Raw genomic sequence first — 20,112 nt, 5'->3', positions numbered from 1 at the left:
AAGGTTAATTAAAAATATGAGATAAACGATCAGTAGGAGGGGTGTACAGAAATCTACATAGCAATGCTATATAAATCAGGTCAGCCGTCGTCTGTTGCACCCTGATTACAATGATGCCCACAACCCGGCTCAGTCTGAACCGGGTAGCCTCACTTAAGGGAACTGGGGGGTGGGAACCGGGGGTGGGGAATGGGACACAGGTTTTTTTTCCTACAAATACACATTCAGTTTTCATTTGTTTTACGGGGTGCGGGGGGGAAGCAAGACAGGGAGGGAATACAGACGTAACGATTTGGACTGTTAAACCAATACTCTTAAACGCTTCAAAATGAGTAAAATTAAAATCCTAACCATTAATATATGTGGCCTAAATGACCCAAATAAAAGACAGAGAACAGCTGTATGTCTTAGCTCAATCGGGGCAGACATCGTCTGTCTCCAGGAAACCCATATCGAAAGGTCACAAATTCCAGTCTTAAAAACTCTTGGATACAAAGTGATCACGGCGACAACTCAGAGCAACAAAACACGGGGAGTGGCAATTTTAGCCCGTAGTGGGGGTCTCCAATTTGGCAAATCAATAGCAGACAAATTTGGGCGTTGGGCAATCACTGAATGCAAATATGGTATGGGGAAAAAATTAACCATCTGCTCAGTATATGGGTGTGTTGATGATGACCCAGGACCTTTAGAATTCTTATCTAATGAACTGGCCCACTGGCCATTACCTTTGATTATCTGTGGCGATTTTAACTTAAATCTTCCTCAAAACTGGGCATTGGGGTGCAATAAGTTTAAGTATGTAGGTCGAAAACCGAAAGTTTTCAGTGCACTTGATGAACTATGTCATACACATGGTTTATCTGACTGTTGGCAATTGAAGAACCCAAATAATCCAGGCTACACCTTTTTTTCAAACCCACATCTCAAATTTGCAAGATTGGATTACATATTTGCTTCACATGATTTAGCAATACATAGCTCCATTGATCGACTACCCAAAGTGTTGTCCGATCACAACCCTTTAACTATTTGTCTTGACACCTGTAAAATAGAATCTAAACACAATCGGTGGACTTTTGAAAGGGCACTTCTGTTAAATGCAGAATATTGTAAAGTTATAGAGAAATGGATTCCCGAATTTCTAGAAAATAATCTTGGCAGTGCATCACTTGAAATTGTTTGGGACACCCTCAAGGCGGGTATTAGAGGAGAAACTCTGAGATTCTCTATTAAAAATAACCTAGAAGAAAAGCAAAAATTAAAAAATCTACAAAATGAATTAGCCGAAAAAGAAGAAGAACTTATTACGGCTATCCAGGATAATAATAATATTGAAAAGGCAATCAGGGATGTAGCCATTTCCAAAAATTCAATAATAGAAGTGTTTTCTAATAAAGCAGCTAGGAAAGCTACCCATTATAAACAAAAAATCTATGAGATGGGGGAAAATATTGGTCATCATCTTGCAATTCGGGCTAGACAAGAACAAACCGATAGTAACATTAAAGAAATTAACGATCCGATTAAAGGCCTCATTCAAGATCCTAGAGAAATAAGAGACTGCTTTAAAAGATACTATTCGGATCTCTATACAGAAACTTGTAAAAACCAATCCCAAATTGATGATTACCTGGATACGGTTATATGGACTGAGCTTTCCGAATCCGACAGAAATAGTCTAGCTGAGGCTCCGCAATGGATCGAAATATTGCTATCTATTAATAGTCTTCCCCCGGGCAAAGCAAGTGGGTTTGATGGAATCCCCTCTGAATTTTATGCTAGATTTAGCAAACAGTTAAAAGGGATACTTACAATGTTGATGTCCCAGGTCTTTAATGGCGGACGGCCACCAGGATCCTGGGCACTAGCGAAAATAATTGTATTTCCTAAGAAAAATAAAGACCCAACTGAACTAGGGGCTTATCGCCCAATAACTCTAATCAACAACGATTCCAAAATCTACTCTAAATTACTTGCCAGTCGGATTGCCCCACTTATACATAAAATCATTTCGGGTCGGCAACATGGATTTGTTCCTGGCAGATCTACCATCGATCATATACAGAGGGTTATCACACTCTTTGACATTACCGAGGTGACAGGAGACCCTATGGCACTGATATTACTAGACGCTGAAAAAGCGTTCGATAGGGTCTCCTGGCAATATCTATGGACAGCTATGTCAAAGTGTGGAATAGGGGAGAACTTCATCAATGCAATTCGTATGATGTATCTTAATCCAGAAGCAGCTGTGATGATTAATGGTGATACATCAGAAAATTTTAAAATAACAAGAGGAACAAGGCAGGGCTGTCCCTGCTCTCCTTTGCTTTTCGCTATATACATAGACCCTTTTATTCGGAAACTAGAATCAAATGTCGCAATAACACCGGTGAGAACGCCTCACGGGGACACAAAAACATTAGCATATGCTGATGATATTGCCCTAACCACAACCAATCCCACCAATGCAATACATTTAATTGAAACAGAGGCTAAACACTTTGGCGAAATCTCAGGTTATAAATTAAATGAAAATAAAACTCAGATAGTTATTAATAATCAAATTAATTGTGCTGATGAAAGGATTGTTGAAAATGCGATCTATTTGGGGGTAAACATGACAGCTAATCTCAACAATCTAGTTAATTTAAATTTGAAACCACTTTTGAAACAAACAAGCTCATCACTGAGGAGATTACATAATTTACATCTAACAATTATTGGAAGGAGTAATTTAATAAAAATGGTATTTTTTCCTAAATTCTTATATTTTTTTAGAAGCATCTGCTTAATTTTTGACCAACATATTTTTAAAGAACTGGATCATATCTTTTCTAGCTTTATTTGGGGATACAGTAGATCACGAAGAGCAATGAAATTCATTAATTTACCAAAAGATAGAGGTGGTCTCGCCTTGCCTAACTCTAAGGTATATTGGTGGGCTTGTACACTCAATTATTGCAGAAAGCTCCTAATCCCAAATCCATCTCTGAATTTTGCAGGTAGAATTTCCACCCCACAAGAACTTATCTTGGGGACCGCTTCGGGAGACCATCTATGGCGTTTGACCTACGACTGTCACTTTAAAAAGGTTCGGTTCAAAACCCTTAAAGGAATCTACACAGTATGGTGTAACGTACGTAAATTATTGGGGATTGGTAGATTTTCATACTACACTACAATCGATGGTAATCAAAACCTCCCCACAATTTTTACAGATTCATGTATGAAACGCTGGGTTACATTAGGAATTATAAAACTTGGTTTACTCTTTAATACATCTGGGCTTAATACATTCGAAATACTAAAGAACAAATTCCAATTAGACCATCGTGATTTTTATAAATATTTGCAGGTTAGAGATTTTTTGATGAAAAAAGGGGGCGGTAATTCAGCTTTCCAGACAATACCAATTATAGATACCATTATAAAGAATAATATAATTAAAATTGGTGAAATATACAATAACTTAATCACTAATCTGCCCGATGATCTTGACAAACATTTTCAGATTTGGCAGGATAAATTAGATATTTCTAACAACTCAATTCGGATGGCATTCAATCTTTCGCAATCAATTTTAATTTCAACAAAATTACAGGCTCAATATTACAAGACTTTCTTTCAGCTATATTACACCCCTAAAAAAATATCAAAATGGAGTCATGGAAAGGGGACGAAATGTCCAAGATGTGCGTTTCTCGAAGCGGACCTAATACATATGTTTGCTACTTGTAATGAACTCTCTGCTATTAGACAGGATATCTCGATCTTCCTTTCAAAAATTATTAAAAAAGATATTGAAATAACAACTGCAGAAATAGTTTTGGGTGTCGTGGAGGATTCCCGACCGATTAGAACAATGGGATTTATATTTATTTCAATGTCAATATTGAGAATTTGTCTTGCATCGGCCTGGTTAGATCCACAACCACCCTCATTCCATCAATGGCGGGCTCGTCTACTTGCTACTTATAGCTTTGAAATTGCAATCTATAAATGTAAGGGTTTGAATAAAAAAAAGAAAGGTCTAGCTATTTGGGATCCACTAAGAACCTGGATTCAAGATGCTGTATAACTAAGATCAAATGAAGCTGTATTTATTTCTGTAAAAATGTATGTTTATGCAAACCAACCGTCTAGCTATTTGGGATCCACTAAGAACCTGGATTCAAGATGCTGTATAACTAAGATCAAATGAAGCTGTATTTATTTCTGTAAAAATGTATGTTTATGCAAACCAACCGTAAAGCCTGTAACCTGTCGGGTGGGGGGTGGGGGTCTAAGGTCATGTCTTAAAAATTCAATAAAGATTGTTAAAAAAAAAAAAAAAAGAAAACCGCTGTTCCTTGATGGTGGCACTGTGGAGGGGCAATACAATATGCTGAGTTGGACTGGCGCAGTCCCACCGAGCATATTTATAGTTACTCCACCGCCAGCCTTTTCAAGACGGTGAGCCTACCACGAAAAGGCTGGCTGTGGGGAAGCAAAGGGGGCCCTACAAGGCCCCCATGTGTCCCACCATGGGGAGGCATTCAGGGGGGCACAAAATGTGCCCCGCTGTCTGCTTGCACGCGCAGTTTCACCACAGCATGGACTTCACAGTTTTGCCGTTCCCATTACAGGGTCCTTTTTTAGGGCACCGCCATGGGAGTGGCAAAAGAACCGTCCACCTGCACTCGTAATCAGGCTTGCGGTCTTTGCACGATGCTGTGACGGTGCAAAGCTGCCACAGAAAGGCCAATGTCGTAATCATGCCCTAAGATTATTGAATTAGTGCTGATGGGCATATGGGTCAAACTTTCACCCAGAAGGGAGCTTGAGCTGCTATTTGATAGCCATCCATTGATATCCCAATCATGGAGGTAGTTGAAGATTGTATAATATTTTCAGGCAGGGACAAATCTATGTTAACTATTACTCCACCAGATGCAGCCAGCTGTCCTGCAGAAGAACATTTGATTAAATTATCTGTTGTGAAAAGAGGAATTTATGTCTGACCCAACCAGTAAAAGTGTCATTAAGTTATTTGAAAGAGTATTTTTGAGGGAAGGATTTCCAAAGGAAATAGTGTCAGTCAATTTGTGGTCAAGTTATATCCAAAGGAATGACAGAACCTTTCTATAGATCACATGTATATCATCATTGAATCACCCTTTATCACCCCCAAGCCAATTGTTTTGTCGAGTGCATGAATCACATGTTAGTAGAATGTGTTCAGTGGGCAATCACATGTAAAGTAGAAGTGCAAGAGGCTGTCGATAGAATATTATGGTGTTACCACAGTTCTCCATATGGTGTGACTGGGAAAAGTCATTTTGAAATATTGAGGGACCGAACAGCTTTGATTAAATGTGTCCAGCTTGGATGAAAAATTGTGTTTCAGAATGAATCATGAAAGAGTGGTGGTTGACTAACTAAGACCATGTGTGGAACAATATCAGAATTTTTTTTTAAATATGTTTGATTATAAACACTGTTGCAAAGAAAGAATGACACAAGGGAAAGTGGGCGTTTGTGTCCACCAGTAAAAGCCATTAGTGGCAATGCGGTGAAGGTCAAAGGAATGGAATGGTGGAATATGATCAGAGTAGCTCAGTACAGTCGTGTTCATGAAGTATACCATGATGAAACTGAATCTGAACAAACAGACAATATCACAGAAACAGAATCTGATCAAACTAACAAGATCACTGATTCAGGTACTTTGTACAGAAGCTCAAGGGTTCATACTAGCCCACATAAGTGGGATTATGAGTGAACTAGATACCCTGTGCCTTATAGTTTTTTGAAAATGTATGTATTTGCTTTCTGTCTTGTGCATAATTGTTAGCCATGTGGAAGACTTATTTATCAATCATTTAATTTTCACACTTAGAGGTCCATTAGGATGGCAGGGGGAAAGCACCCGACCGCCATAGAAGCGGAAAACAACCGCCCGCAGGCACTGTGGGAAAACCGGCAGCCAAGTTAAGATTAACCGCCCAAAAAATCCGACCACGGTGGAACGAAGCCAAGAAAAACTGCCCGTAGCGGGCGGAGATGGCCAAGATCCGTCCGCGGCGGTCGGAATCGCGGCGGAAAAACACCAACCAGCCGCAAGTATAGCGGAGACACCGCACCGAAAATTAGGATATCCCCGACAGTCCTGCGGTATGTACCGCTGTCTCCGACCGCCGCGGTCGCACAATGGGATGAATGGAAGAGCCAGCGGAAGAGCTGAAGCACAGCCACCGCGGCGGACGAACCATAAAAAATATGGCGGACGAAGCCAAAACCCCACAAGAAGGCCAAAAAGTGCACACAGAAAACTAGCCATGTCCCCCAAATACACAAAACACACCCCAATGACACAACCACATGGCAAAACGAAAACTACAAATCCCAGGACAACACACCTGTCAGCAACATCCCAATTGGACCCACCCACATAGCTGAGTATAAAACCAGCCCCTCCCCTGACCACAATCCATTGCAAAACTCCAGGAAAGAAGGGACACATACCCCAGCTGACAAGAGAGGCAAAGGACATATCACTAGCCACACCACACACAGCCCCACCACCACACCTGCACCACTAACCCCCCTGCACAACACACACCATACACAGCACAACCACAACCACCACTCACACTACTGCACCCACAACCACTTTGCACACCACACACCATGTCCACACATAAAATGCCCAAATTCACTGAGAGTGAGTTGAAGGTTATGGTAGATGAGATAGTCAGAGTGGAACCACAGCTTTTTGGTACCCTGGTCCAACAGACACCATTAGCCACAAGGACACAAATGTGGGCAAGGATAGTCCAAAGGGTCAATGCAGTAGGGACTGCATCCAGAGAGTCTCACAGGAGTAGCCGGGGGAGTGGAGGCTGGTAAGTACAAACAAATGACTACCGCCACTCTGCTATGTACTGTCTTGCACAACTACAAAGCTACACCACCTAGGACACATACCATCCATCTGCACCACACACTCACAAAAACATGGCTCACAGATCTAACATTCACCCACTCCCATTCACCCCAAACATAGCTACCAACATTACCATGGGGGCATGTGTACAGACAGACAGCACTACAACTCCCTCCAGGCCCCCTGGCCCACAGCATCAGCAAAAAAGATACGGACTGGTCTCACACACCACCTGGTGTCATGCTCTCATGCGGGATGACAACCAGGAGCAGAGGGAGAACGGAGATGCCCTCAACGAGCAGGGATTAACAAACATTGTTAACATCAGTACACACACCCTCACCACTGAAGAAAAGTCCGTCCTTGAAAAAGGTCTGGGCTTTGTTCCCACACCGAGAAATGACCCCTTTAGCCTAAATATGGAATTGGCCCAATTATTTCGCAAACTCAAACTCCGCGACTTCTTTGGTGACACAACAGAAACCATTGAAGACAGCAGGAAATCAACAGGGCTACGCAAAAAATCAACCTTCCAACCCCCTATTCAGAATATCTCGTGTGAAGTACTTGCATTCGAACAGGCTGTACTCAGAGACATTGAGAACATAGATTTCCAAAACACCAGAGGGTTCAATAACCTTACGGGGAGAGAACGTACGGCCCTACAAGCACTTAAAAATAACCACAACATCGTTATAAAACCAGCGGATAAAGGGGGTGCCACAGTCCTCTTGGATCGCACGATGTACCAGGATGAGTGTTTACGGCTGCTAGCTGATACCAACAGCTATGCCATACACCAAACAGATCCCACTAAACAAATCATGATTAAAATAAAGAACATAGTGGAAGAAGCACTCAGTAACGATTGGGTTACGAGATAAGAAGCTGATTTCTTGACCAATACTGAACCTAGGATGCCAAGATTCTACATCCTCCCAAAAATCCACAAGAACCGGATGCCCCCCCCAGGGAGACCCATCGTATCAGGGATTGGGTCTGTGTTGGAACCTCTATCACAATTCTGTGATTGGTTCCTGCGGCCAATTGTAAAGGAGGCCCCATCCTATCTAAGGGACACTAAAGATGTCCTCTGCCTCCTAAGAGATCTGGAGATAGATCCCGTTAGCGACTGGCTTATAACTATGGACATCGAAGCCTTGTTTACGAGTATACCCCAACAACGAACACTGGAAGTCGTAGAGAACATCATTCTACGTAGGCAATGGGATTTCATCACCCCCCAACACTTTGTCATGGAATGTGCTGAACTGGCCCTCACAGAAAACTTTTTTCAGTATGAACAGACCATCTGCCATCAAATAACAGGTACTTCGATGGGGAGCACTTTTGCCCCCAGTATGGCCTGTCTGTACGTCCAACAATTTGAGGATGACTTCATTAACAATCCGGTGAACCCGTTTCTAAGTCATCTCTAGATTTGGAAACGGTATATAGACGATGTACTGATCGTGTGGAATGGAACAGAGGAAGATGCAACCACTTTCGTACATTGGGTGAACTCCCAAGACAGACATCTTAAGTTCACACACTCCATCCACAAGGACCACGCTATCTTTCTGGACTTGGACATCACACTCACCGGTAGAGGGTTTACAACTAAGGTCCACAATAAACCTACAGACAAGAACAGCTTACTTTTATATGAAAGTTATCACCCGAAAGCCCTCAGACAGAACCTTCCGGTAGGTCAGTTCCTACGAATAAGAAGAAATTGTTCTGAAAAAGAGACCTACAAAGAACAGGCGAAACATCTCGAGAACAAACTAATCGCACGTAACTACCCCACAAACATGGTGAAGAGGGCCAATAAAAGAGCGAGCAACAACCCCAGAGAAGCATTATTGGAAGATACTGAGCAAGTAAAAACAAATAGACAGGTATGTGTCACTACATTCACACCAGCATCAAACTTCATTCAAAAAATCATCAAAAAGAGATGGCATATACTGAACAGCGCAGGAAAAGAATGGGAAGCCCCTCTTTTTGCATTTAAATGCAACAGAAACCTAAGGGACGAGCTGGTACATGCCCAGATGACTACAATGGAGGACACTGAACAACCTAGACTCTGGGACCAACCACGTGTAATGGGTCATTTCGCCTGTGGTATGTGCAACTCATGTAACCTCACCAAGAACACCAAAGAGGTAGACATAGGCACTGGAAAACCCTGGAAACTCAAAACATTCAGTAACTGCAACACGGAGAATGTTGTGTATCTCCTAACATGTCCCTGCATGCTCCAATATGTAAGAATGACGACTAGGAAGATAAGAACTCGTATCAACGAACATCGAAGTACGATCAGGTGCAAAAAAACTAATACTAAGTTGACTCGGCATTTCTCCGAAGCAAACCACAAAGAAACAGACCTCAGTTGGACTATACTTGAGGTCATGAGAAAAGAGAAGTCTGACCTCACAAAAAACCTTCATTTTAGAGAGCAACGCTGGGTCTACCGCCTCCGTTCCCATGAGAAGGGTCTCAATGATGATATCCCCTGGCTACAGCTGACACGCTAAAAGGATCGATGACCATAGAACATACCATCCTTTGACCACGATATATACATGCTTTCGCCTAGACTCACGTTATATCATGGTCCGGGTCCATACACTACACTATAGTCCCTTAAGCCCTCCTTCCACACTTAATACGTCAGGATCCCGTACTGTGTACCTGGATTGAGCATAAATACATGTGGGACACACACGCTTTAATTTAACTAAAGGATGAATGACCGTCTACTCTAAAACCATTGATATGCCTTTTCAAGGGTTTTAACTCACTACAGCGCCTTTTGGCTGTTGAATGTTTCTCTTGGTATGGGAGTGTTCCTTTGATGCTAGAGAATGTTCATTGCACAGAGGATTGTTCCGGGTTTGTGATCATACAAGCATCCAATGACTGAAGGGATCTGCCTTCCTCTAATGACTCTCCATTACTTGTATGCACCGCTCACCCTTATTGTTCAGAGCCTCCACCCCATACGCTCCAGCATGAGACCACCACAATCTCTGTCTCCTTGTTAACAAGCCACGCCCCAGCACAGAGCAACTTCCACTCCGAGACCATCATCTGGACGATTGCGCCACTACCGCACGAGTACTAACTATACATGCGTTTCCAGGCCAACGACATAGCCACGGGTTAATTCTGAGGTGATCCATCCGTATTCGCCATCCAAACACACCCCCTGCCGTAGTTCTACCAATCAGAGCGGGTCTAACAGTCTCGCACTCTGCTCTTCCAATGACAATAATCTTCCTCTCTTTCCTTTCCACAGCGCACTATCGCCTGCTCAAGCCTCTCGGTACTGCCCATTGGCTGTCATTGCTCATCCTCCTCTCAACGAATAAGGCTCGCTTCTTCGAGACTTCTCACGCCTCCAACCGCCATCTTTTCTCCAGGCAGTAGAAGCCCGGGACACCGGGAATCGCTCACATGCTAACAATTATCGCGAGTTGCGCTATTTACCTCAATTAAGCACCTGTAACTAACCTTCAAATACTCCGCCCGCTCCCTTCCATTTTTACATTTTTACATTCGGGAGGACCGGGAGCGGACGTATAGGTTTCGGGACGCATTGATCACAAGTTACAGTAAGAGTGTGTTTGAACTGAAAGGCTGTGGAGTGTGTAAGATAGTGTGGGTATGTGAAAAGATGTAATAATGTTCACTCATCTTATGAGATTGGTTAAGACCACGACTTAGCTCATTTTAAGAAATACAAACGCTTTCACCAAGGATTTGTTTTTTCTTGTTTTTTCATGTTTTCTCTTACAGAGGAGACACAACTGTGGTTTCTCCCCCGCCCCTTCCCCCATGGGACAAAGTGTCCAAATTACTAGGGTAAGCCTGGTAGCAGCACCGTCTGCCACCATATTTCCACACTAGTGTACACAAATAGAGTGCCACCAAGTCACGTACACACTTCTGTCACGCACAACAACCAATGCATGCATTGTTTTCCTCTTTTTTTCCTTACAGGTACAAATGACCCAGCGAGTTACACTATTGTTTTCCATAACCTTTATTTCAGGCTTCATTATTGGAAGCAGCTCTAAGACGGTGAAGTGTGACTAACGCCACACTCCCGCAGTGGTTACACATTACCAAATTTGGTAAGAACGGAGCCCTTTATTCTTTACTTCTAGGTCCTGATGAATGCCACGGACCCTTCGGGGCCATTCAGGCAGAAACATGTCGACCATCCACTAGACCATCCACTAGACGGTTGGGAACAATAACCGTCCCAATCACCGTCACACCTTTATTTTAATATCATATAGTTTTCATTTCACATTAAAAAATTGCTACTGATTACTATAATGATTTTTAACTTCACTCACATAGTCACGGGCCCCCACTCAATCACTTAGAAGTGCATCCTTGTCGTCAAGTGTATGCCCGCCCTCCATCAAACGAAGGTTTTGGAGGGCGAGGACTGGTCAATGATGAAGCATGACACCAGGTGGTGTGTGAGACCAGTCCGTATCTTTTTGTGAGATGCCCACACTCACGACGTTCTTGTAACTCGTTTGGGTTATCACACTAGGAGCAGCTCTTTTGTGGTAAACATTTAGTATTGGAGGCTGCTGCTCCTAGAACCCCATGCCTCTTGTTCCCTCCTCCACACATCCAGTGGAGTTCTCTTGTGATTGGATCATGTACAGCTGATGGCTGTGGGAACAAATCAAGGGGTACTCTCCCTATAATAAGGGATGTGTTCTATTATACAGCTTCCTGTTAATAGAATAACCACACCAGACAAATTGTGTGTCTGTTCTTGGGCACTAAGGTCCGAGTCCAAGATCTCACTAAAGGTCACGTCTACAACCACCCTAGTTTCAAGATGGACACCGAACTCTCATTTGGGGATGAAGTCCTAGCAGAGATTTTGAACACACCATCTCTACTAGCGGAAACCATAGTCACGCAAACAGTACAAAACTCAGACGAGTGGGAAGCGTTATCCACAAAGAAAAAAGAGCAAATACGAACAGCTCTTCATGGGGCATTTATGACAGAATATCTCCGGAAAAATACAGCCCCGAGAGGATTGATTGTCACTAATGAGCCCAGACTTTTTCTCAACAACAAAGAGTTTAGAATCAACTGGTCCAGCATCGCTTGGAAGTGTACAAAAGACTGGCTCATCCTCATTATTAACACCGCGAGACAATTGGCCGATGCTCTCCTAGTTGAAATCCAGCAGAGCGAGAGTAGGCTAAAAACTACAGTACAACTATCAACCTTCAAGAAGAAGTTGGATGAGATTAATAAAGACCACTCAGAATACAAAGAATACTTGACTCAATCGAAACTGACGAAACTAAAGAAAGATGTACTGAAGTTCAGTAAGGAAACAGTCTATCCATGCATAACGGATGAACATTACGATAAGCCAGCCCCCCAACAAACAGGGAGAAAACAACGTTTCAGACCAACCCCTCAGAACTGGACGTTCAGTTCAGGAGATGAAAGGAGTGACTCCAGCAGCGATGAGGGCTCAGGACCACCATTTGGAAGACAGCCCCGTTACCAACCTTTGATGCAAATTCAACAACCGCAACCCCCTCCCTTTGGTTACTGGCAACAACCTTATTTTCCACCAGGATTTGGCTATCCTCCCGGCCCCCCTTCTTTTTTATTCCAGGGCAGGGGCAGAGGGAGAGGCCGACAAAAAAGAAGAAACGTAAGGGTCTAATGGGAGGACCAACAACAACAACCACAAGGGATGACAACCAGGAGCAGAGGGAGAACGGAGATGCCCTCAACGAGCAGGGATTAACAAACATTGTTAACATCAGTACACACACCCTCACCACTGAAGAAAAGTCCGTCCTTGAAAAAGGTCTGGGCTTTGTTCCCACACCGAGAAATGACCCCTTTAGCCTAAATATGGAATTGGCCCAATTCTTTCGCAAACTCAAACTCCGCGACTTCTTTGGTGACACAACAGAAACCATTGAAGACAGCAGGAAATCAACAGGGCTACGCAAAAAATCAACCTTCCAACCCCCTATTCAGAATATCTCGTGTGAAGTACTTGCATTCGAACAGGCTGTACTCAGAGACATTGAGAACATAGATTTCCAAAACACCAGAGGGTTCAATAACCTTACGGGGAGAGAACGTACGGCCCTACAAGCACTTAAAAATAACCACAACATCGTTATAAAACCAGCGGATAAAGGGGGTGCCACAGTCCTCTTGGATCGCACGATGTACCAGGATGAGTGTTTACGGCTGCTAGCTGATACCAACAGCTATGCCATACACCAAACAGATCCCACTAAACAAATCATGATTAAAATAAAGAACATAGTGGAAGAAGCACTCAGTAACGATTGGGTTACGAGACAAGAAGCTGATTTCTTGACCAATACTGAACCTAGGATGCCAAGATTCTACATCCTCCCAAAAATCCACAAGAACCGGATGCCCCCCCAGGGAGACCCATCGTATCAGGGATTGGGTCTGTGTTGGAACCTCTATCACAATTCTGTGATTGGTTCCTGCGGCCAATTGTAAAGGAGGCCCCATCCTATCTAAGGGACACTAAAGATGTCCTCTGCCTCCTAAGAGATCTGGAGATAGATCCTGTTAGCGACTGGCTTATAACTATGGACATCGAAGCCTTGTATACGAGTATACCCCAACAACGAACACTGGACGGTCGTAGAGAACATCATTCTACGTAGGCAATGGGATTTCATCACCCCCCAACACTTTGTCATGGAATGTGCTGAACTGGCCCTCACAGAAAACTTTTTTCAGTATGAACAGACCATCTACCATCAAATAACAGGTACTTCGATGGGGAGCACTTTTGCCCCCAGTATGGCCTGTCTGTACGTCCAACAATTTGAGGATGACTTCATTAACAATCCGGTGAACCCGTTTCTAAGTCATCTCAAGATTTGGAAACGGTATATAGACGATGTACTGATCGTGTGGAATGGAACAGAGGAAGATGCAACCACTTTCGTACATTGGGTGAACTCCCAAGACAGACATCTTAAGTTCACACACTCCATCCACAAGGACCACGCTATCTTTCTGGACTTGGACATCACACTCACCGGTAGAGGGTTTACAACTAAGGTCCACAATAAACCTACAGACAAGAACAGCTTACTTTTATATGAAAGTTATCACCCGAAAGCCCTCAGACAGAACCTTCCGGTAGGTCAGTTCCTACGAATAAGAAGAAATTGTTCTGAAAAAGAGACCTACAAAGAACAGGCGAAACATCTCGAGAACAAACTAATCGCACGTAACTACCCCAGAAAGATGGTGAAGAGGGCCAATAAAAGAGCGAGCAACAACCCCAGAGAAGCATTATTGGAAGATACTGAGCAAGTAAAAACAAATAGACAGGTATGTGTCACTACATTCACACCAGCATCGAACTTCATTCAAAAAATCATCAAAAAGAGATGGCATATACTGAACAGCGCAGGAAAACAATGGGAAGCCCCCCTTTTTGCATTTAAACGCAACAGAAACCTAAGGGACGAGCTGGTACATGCCCAGATGACTAGAATGGAGGACACTGAACAACCTAGACTCTGGGACCAACCACGTGTAATGGGTCATTTCGCCTGTGGTATATGCAACTCATGTAACCTCACCAAGAACACCAAAGAGGTAGACATAGGCACTGGAAAACCCTGGAAACTCAAAACATTCAGTAACTGCAACACGGAGAATGTTGTGTATCTCTTAACATGCCCCTGCATGCTCCAATATGTAGGAATGACGACTAGGAAGATAAGAACTCGTATCAACGAACATCGAAGTACGATCAGGTGCAAAAAAACTAATACTAAGTTGACTCGGCATTTCTCCGAAGCAAACCACAAAGAAACAGACCTCAGTTGGACTATACTTGAGGTCATGAGAAAAGAGAAGTCTGACCTCACAAAAAACCTTCATTTTAGATAGCAAAGCTGGGTCTACCGCCTCCGTTCCCATGAGAAGGGTCTCAATGATGATATCCCCTGGCTACAGCTGACACGATAAAAGGATCGATGACCTTAGAACATACCATCCTTTGACCACGATATATACATGCTTTCGCCTAGACTTACGTTATATCATGGTCCGGGTCCATACACTACACTATAGTCCCTTAAGCCCTCCTTCCACACTTAATACGTCAGGATCCTGTACTGTGTACCTGGATTGAGCATAAATACATGTGGGACACACACGCTTTAATTTAACTAAAGGATGAATGATCGTCTACTCTAAAACCATTGATATGCCTTTTCAAGGGTTTTAACTCACTACAGCGCCTTTTGGCTGTTGAATGTTTCTCTTGGTATGGGAGTGTTCCTTTGATGCTAGAGAATGTTCATTGCACAGAGGATTGTTCCGGGTTTGTGATCAGACAAGCATCCAATGGCTGAAGGGATCTGCCTTCCTCTAATGACTCTCCATTACTTGTATGCACCGCTCACCCTTATTGTTCAGAGCCTCCACCCCATACGCTCCAGCATGAGACCACCACAATCTCTGTCTCCTTGTTAACAAGCCACGCCCCAGCACAGAGCAACTTCCACTCCGAGACCATCATCTGGACGATCGCGCCACTACCGCACGAGTACTAACTATACATGCGTTTCCAGGCCAACGACATAGCCACGGGTTAATTCTGAGGTGATCCATCCGTATTCGCCATCCAAACACACCCCCCGCCGTAGTTCTACCAATCAGAGCGGGTCTAACAGTCTCGCACTCTGCTCTTCCAATGACAATAATCTTCCTCTCTTTCCTTTCCACAGCGCACTATCGCCTGCTCAAGCCTCTCGGTACTGCCCATTGGCTGTCATTGCTCATCCTCCTCTCAACGAATAAGGCTCGCTTCTTCGAGACTTCTCACGCCTCCAACCGCCATCTTTTCTCCAGGCAGTAGAAGCCCGGGACACCGGGAATCGCTCACATGCTAACAATTATCGCGAGTTGCCCTATTTACCTCAATTAAGCACCTGTAACTAACCTTTAAATACTCCGCCCGCTCCCTTCCATTTTTCCATTTTTACATTCGGGAGGACCGGGAGCGGACGTATAGGTTTCGGGACGCATTGATCACAAGTTACAGTAAGAGTGTGTTTGAACTGAAAGGCTGTGGAGTGTGTAAGATAGTGTGGGTATGTGAAAAGATGTAATAATGTTCACTCATCTTATGAGATTGGTTAAGACCACGACTTAGCTCATTTTAAGAAATACAAACGCTTTCACCAAGGATTTGTTTTTTCTTGTTTTTTCATGTTTTCTCTTACAGAGGAGACACAACTGTGGTTTCTCCCCCGCCCCTTCCCCCATGGGACAAAGTGTCCAAATTACTAGGGTAAGCCTGGTAGCAGCACCGTCTGCCACCATATTTCCACACTAGTGTACACAAATAGAGTGCCACCAAGTCACGTACACACTTCTGTCATGCACAACAACCAATGCATGCATTGTTTTCCTCTTTTTTTCCTTACAGGTACAAATGACCCAGCGAGTTACACTATTGTTTTCCATAACCTTTATTTCAGGCTTCATTATTGGAAGCAGCTCTAAGACGGTGAAGTGTGACTAACGCCACACTCCCGCAGTGGTTACACATTACCAAATTTGGTAAGAACGGAGCCCTTTATTCTTTACTTCTAGGTCCTGATGAATGCCACGGACCCTTCGGGGCCATTCAGGCAGAAACATGTCGACCATCCACTAGACCATCCACTAGACGGTTGGGAACAATAACCGTCCCAATCACCGTCACACCTTTATTTTAATATCATATAGTTTTCATTTCACATTAAAAAATTGCTACTGATTACTATAATGATTTTTAACTTCACTCACATAGTCACGGGCCCCCACTCAATCACTTAGAAGTGCATCCTTGTCGTCAAGTGTATGCCCGCCCTCCATCAAACGAAGGTTTTGGAGGGCGAGGACTGGTCAATGATGAAGCATGACACCAGGTGGTGTGTGAGACCAGTCCGTATCTTTTTGTGAGATGCCCACACTCACGACGTTCTTGTAACTCGTTTGGGTTATCACACTAGGAGCAGCTCTTTTGTGGTAAACATTGCCATTGTATGGCACCCAAATCGCGGTAGCTACCGCCTGGCCCCGGCGGTGTGTCACCAGCCCACCCATTCACACAAGTGCGGTAGTGATAGGCATGGAGACATGTGGAAATGGCGGTTGGCATGCTCCGCTGCCTGAATGGCGGAGCCTCGTGTCAATGTATGGCACCCAAATCGTGGAAGCTGCCGCCTGGCCACGGCGGTGTGTCACCAGCACACCCATTCACACAAGCGCGGTAGTTATAGGTATGGAGACATGTGGGAAATGGCGGTCGCCACTAAAATCGCGGTAGCGCACCCCGGGCCCCTGTGTTGTGTCACCACCATGGAGCATACCCTTACAGCCAATGGGAGCCATGATTGCGGTGGCATGATGCAATTTTGAAGATCCCGGTAGGCGTGCTCCACCACCGCAGAGGCGGTCATTGGCTGCATTTGAAAGATGCACCATCGCGGTAGCGCGCCCCGGGCCCCAGCGTTGTGTCACCGCCATGGAGCATGCATTTAAAGCCAATGGGAGCCATGATTGCGGTGGTATGATGCAATTTTGAAGATCGCGGTAGGCGTGCTCCGCCACTGCGGAGGCGGTCATTGGCTGCATTTGAAAGATGCACCATTGCGGTAGCGCGTCCCGGGCCCCAGCGTTGTGTCACCACCATGGAGCATGCCCTTACAGCCAATGGGAGCCATGATTGCGGTGGCATGATGCAATTTTGAAGATCGCGGTAGGCGTGCACCGCCACCGCGGAGGTGGTCATTGGATGCATTTGAAAGAGGCAGACCTGGACCACCAATTGCTGCAGCTTGGCACCTTTGAAACCACCCCAGGGGGCTATATATGTTTGGGAGTGAGCCTCACATTTCACTGCTTCAAGAGTCTGCTGCCTGAGACCCTCACCTGCTGCTGTCTCCAGGGATTGCTGCCTGAGACCCCTCACCTGCTGCTGCCTCCAGGGACTGCTGCCTGAGACCCCTCACCTGCTGCTGCCTCCAGAGATTGCTGCCTGAGACCCCTCAACTGCTGCTGCCTCCAGGGACTGCTGTCTGAGACCCCTCACCACCCAATTCCGCTGCTGTTGTCTCATGTCCACAGTGATGGCAAGGACAGAGAAGATCCGTGCCAGTCCCTTCATGAGCGAGGAGCTGGGGGTCCTGGTGGACGAGGTGCTCACACAGTACCCAAGGCTATATGGTGCCCCAAATGTCGTGGTAAGTCTTCAACAGTGGTGGGGTAGGGCAGGGGGGCCACACATGTAGTTGGACTTATGCAGTGTGTGCCTGGGAGTGTGGGGTAATGTCATGCACTGCCTGACATGTTGTCTCCAGTGGGAGGGTGTGTGTACCCAATGCCACAGCTTTCCCTCCCTGCACATGTATGTATGAGTGACCTGTATTGTGTTGTCAGCCATACAGTGACACAGAAGGTTGTTCATGCTGTAGTCAGGACAGTGATTGCTTGGCTGGATGGCTGTGTGTGCTCCTTTAGTCCATCTCAGTGTGAGCCCAGCTGGCCTGCACAGTCCCCGCCTACAAAGACAAGGACACCTAACTCAACTTACAGAGTATGACATCAGTCTTTTCACATTGCACTCCAGCTATGGGCCATGTCAGCACTGTATTTGGCACACAACTGCCCTTGTGAATGGCATTTCGTATTTGTGTGATCATGTTCCTCAATGTGACCACCATGACACATTCATCTATTCACAGGACAGGGACATTGATGGCTGCGCAGTCTTGGACACAGTGAGTCCACCCCCAAACACAGATTGACATATGATGTATGTGTTGCTCAAGCCAACAATGGACTGAAGTGTGGGCAGGCTACATTGGTGTTTCAGTGCTGGCATCCTGCATGTGCGTGAGATGTGCAGTGACTGTGTTCCCCCTCACACCTGCATGCTTTATCATCAGCTTTTCCCACGCAGGTGTCCCATGTGAGCTGTGCTATAGTCTCTGATTGCCAATTTCGTTGGATATGTGATGATTTTGTATCTTGCTGCTATATTGATAGATGTTGGTACATGGCACTGTGTCACTGATCATTTCCCCCTCTTGTCTCCCATGCCTGCAGTTCAAGGTACACCAGCGTAAGGCCGTGTGGAGGGCCATTGCAGCGAAGGTGCGAGCTCTGGGGGTCTCAAACCGATGGAGCACCCACTGCCACAAGAGATGGGACGACATCAGCCAGCTGGCAAAGAATGTGGCCGAGATGACCTTGGGGCTGCTTCCTCGCACTGGGCGTCTGGTATGGTGCAGTAATGTGGAAATATGGATTTTTCTGGTCAGTTATGTCCCCTATCTTGGACCCCAACGGTTCTATGTGCATGTTACAAGTACATGTATGTTCCCTCCAGTTCCAGTTATGAAGACGCAAATACATGTGCTTCCACCGTTAACATGTCCTCTTTCAGATCCGCCATGAATGGGCCGGATATTCCATCCCTAAGTACGAAAGGCCACCGGCTTTATATGGTTCACTTATGCCATTTTACAGTCCAGGCAAGTAGGCCCTGATTCTGTCATCAAGCTTTTCTGCTTTCTGCCTCTGAAAGCTCCAGTCTGAACTCGCATCTGTGACCATGAACTTTGTCTCATCCTCTGCGCAGCTCACGATGCCTGACATCAGCTTACTGCCTGCCAAGAACTGTATTTCACCTTCGAAATTATCTGCTCCGTTCCCTATCCAATGCATTCCTGTCTAGTAGTTTAAATAAACATTCTGCCAGCTACCGAGCAAAGGCCCGGCTTCTCTGTCTTTACGCAAGTAATTCATAGCCCTGTTACTATGGAAGATTCCTGCCCTCGCATCTAGTGTAGACACTTAGACGCTTGTACACGCACTAACAGTCAGTATAGTCAGTATAGAATAAGATTCTACTCCAAGAAGGCCTCTCTTTTGGATAACATAGTTCTTTAAACATAGGATGTTAGATATGATTTGGGATTAGGTTGACTTGACCCTCTAGACATCTGTCGCCACATGTAGAGCTAAATGTCAAGTCCCCTTCACCCCCTAGCTGCACGTCAATCACACGTCATGCTGCTGTGCGCGCATTTCTGCCA

Source organism: Triturus cristatus, chromosome 3_2, assembly GCF_964204655.1.
Source record: "Triturus cristatus chromosome 3_2, aTriCri1.1, whole genome shotgun sequence".
Taxonomy (NCBI): Eukaryota; Metazoa; Chordata; class Amphibia; order Caudata; family Salamandridae; genus Triturus; species Triturus cristatus.
The sequence above is the reverse complement of the archived record's forward strand: the minus strand, read 5'-3'. Positions refer to the sequence as shown.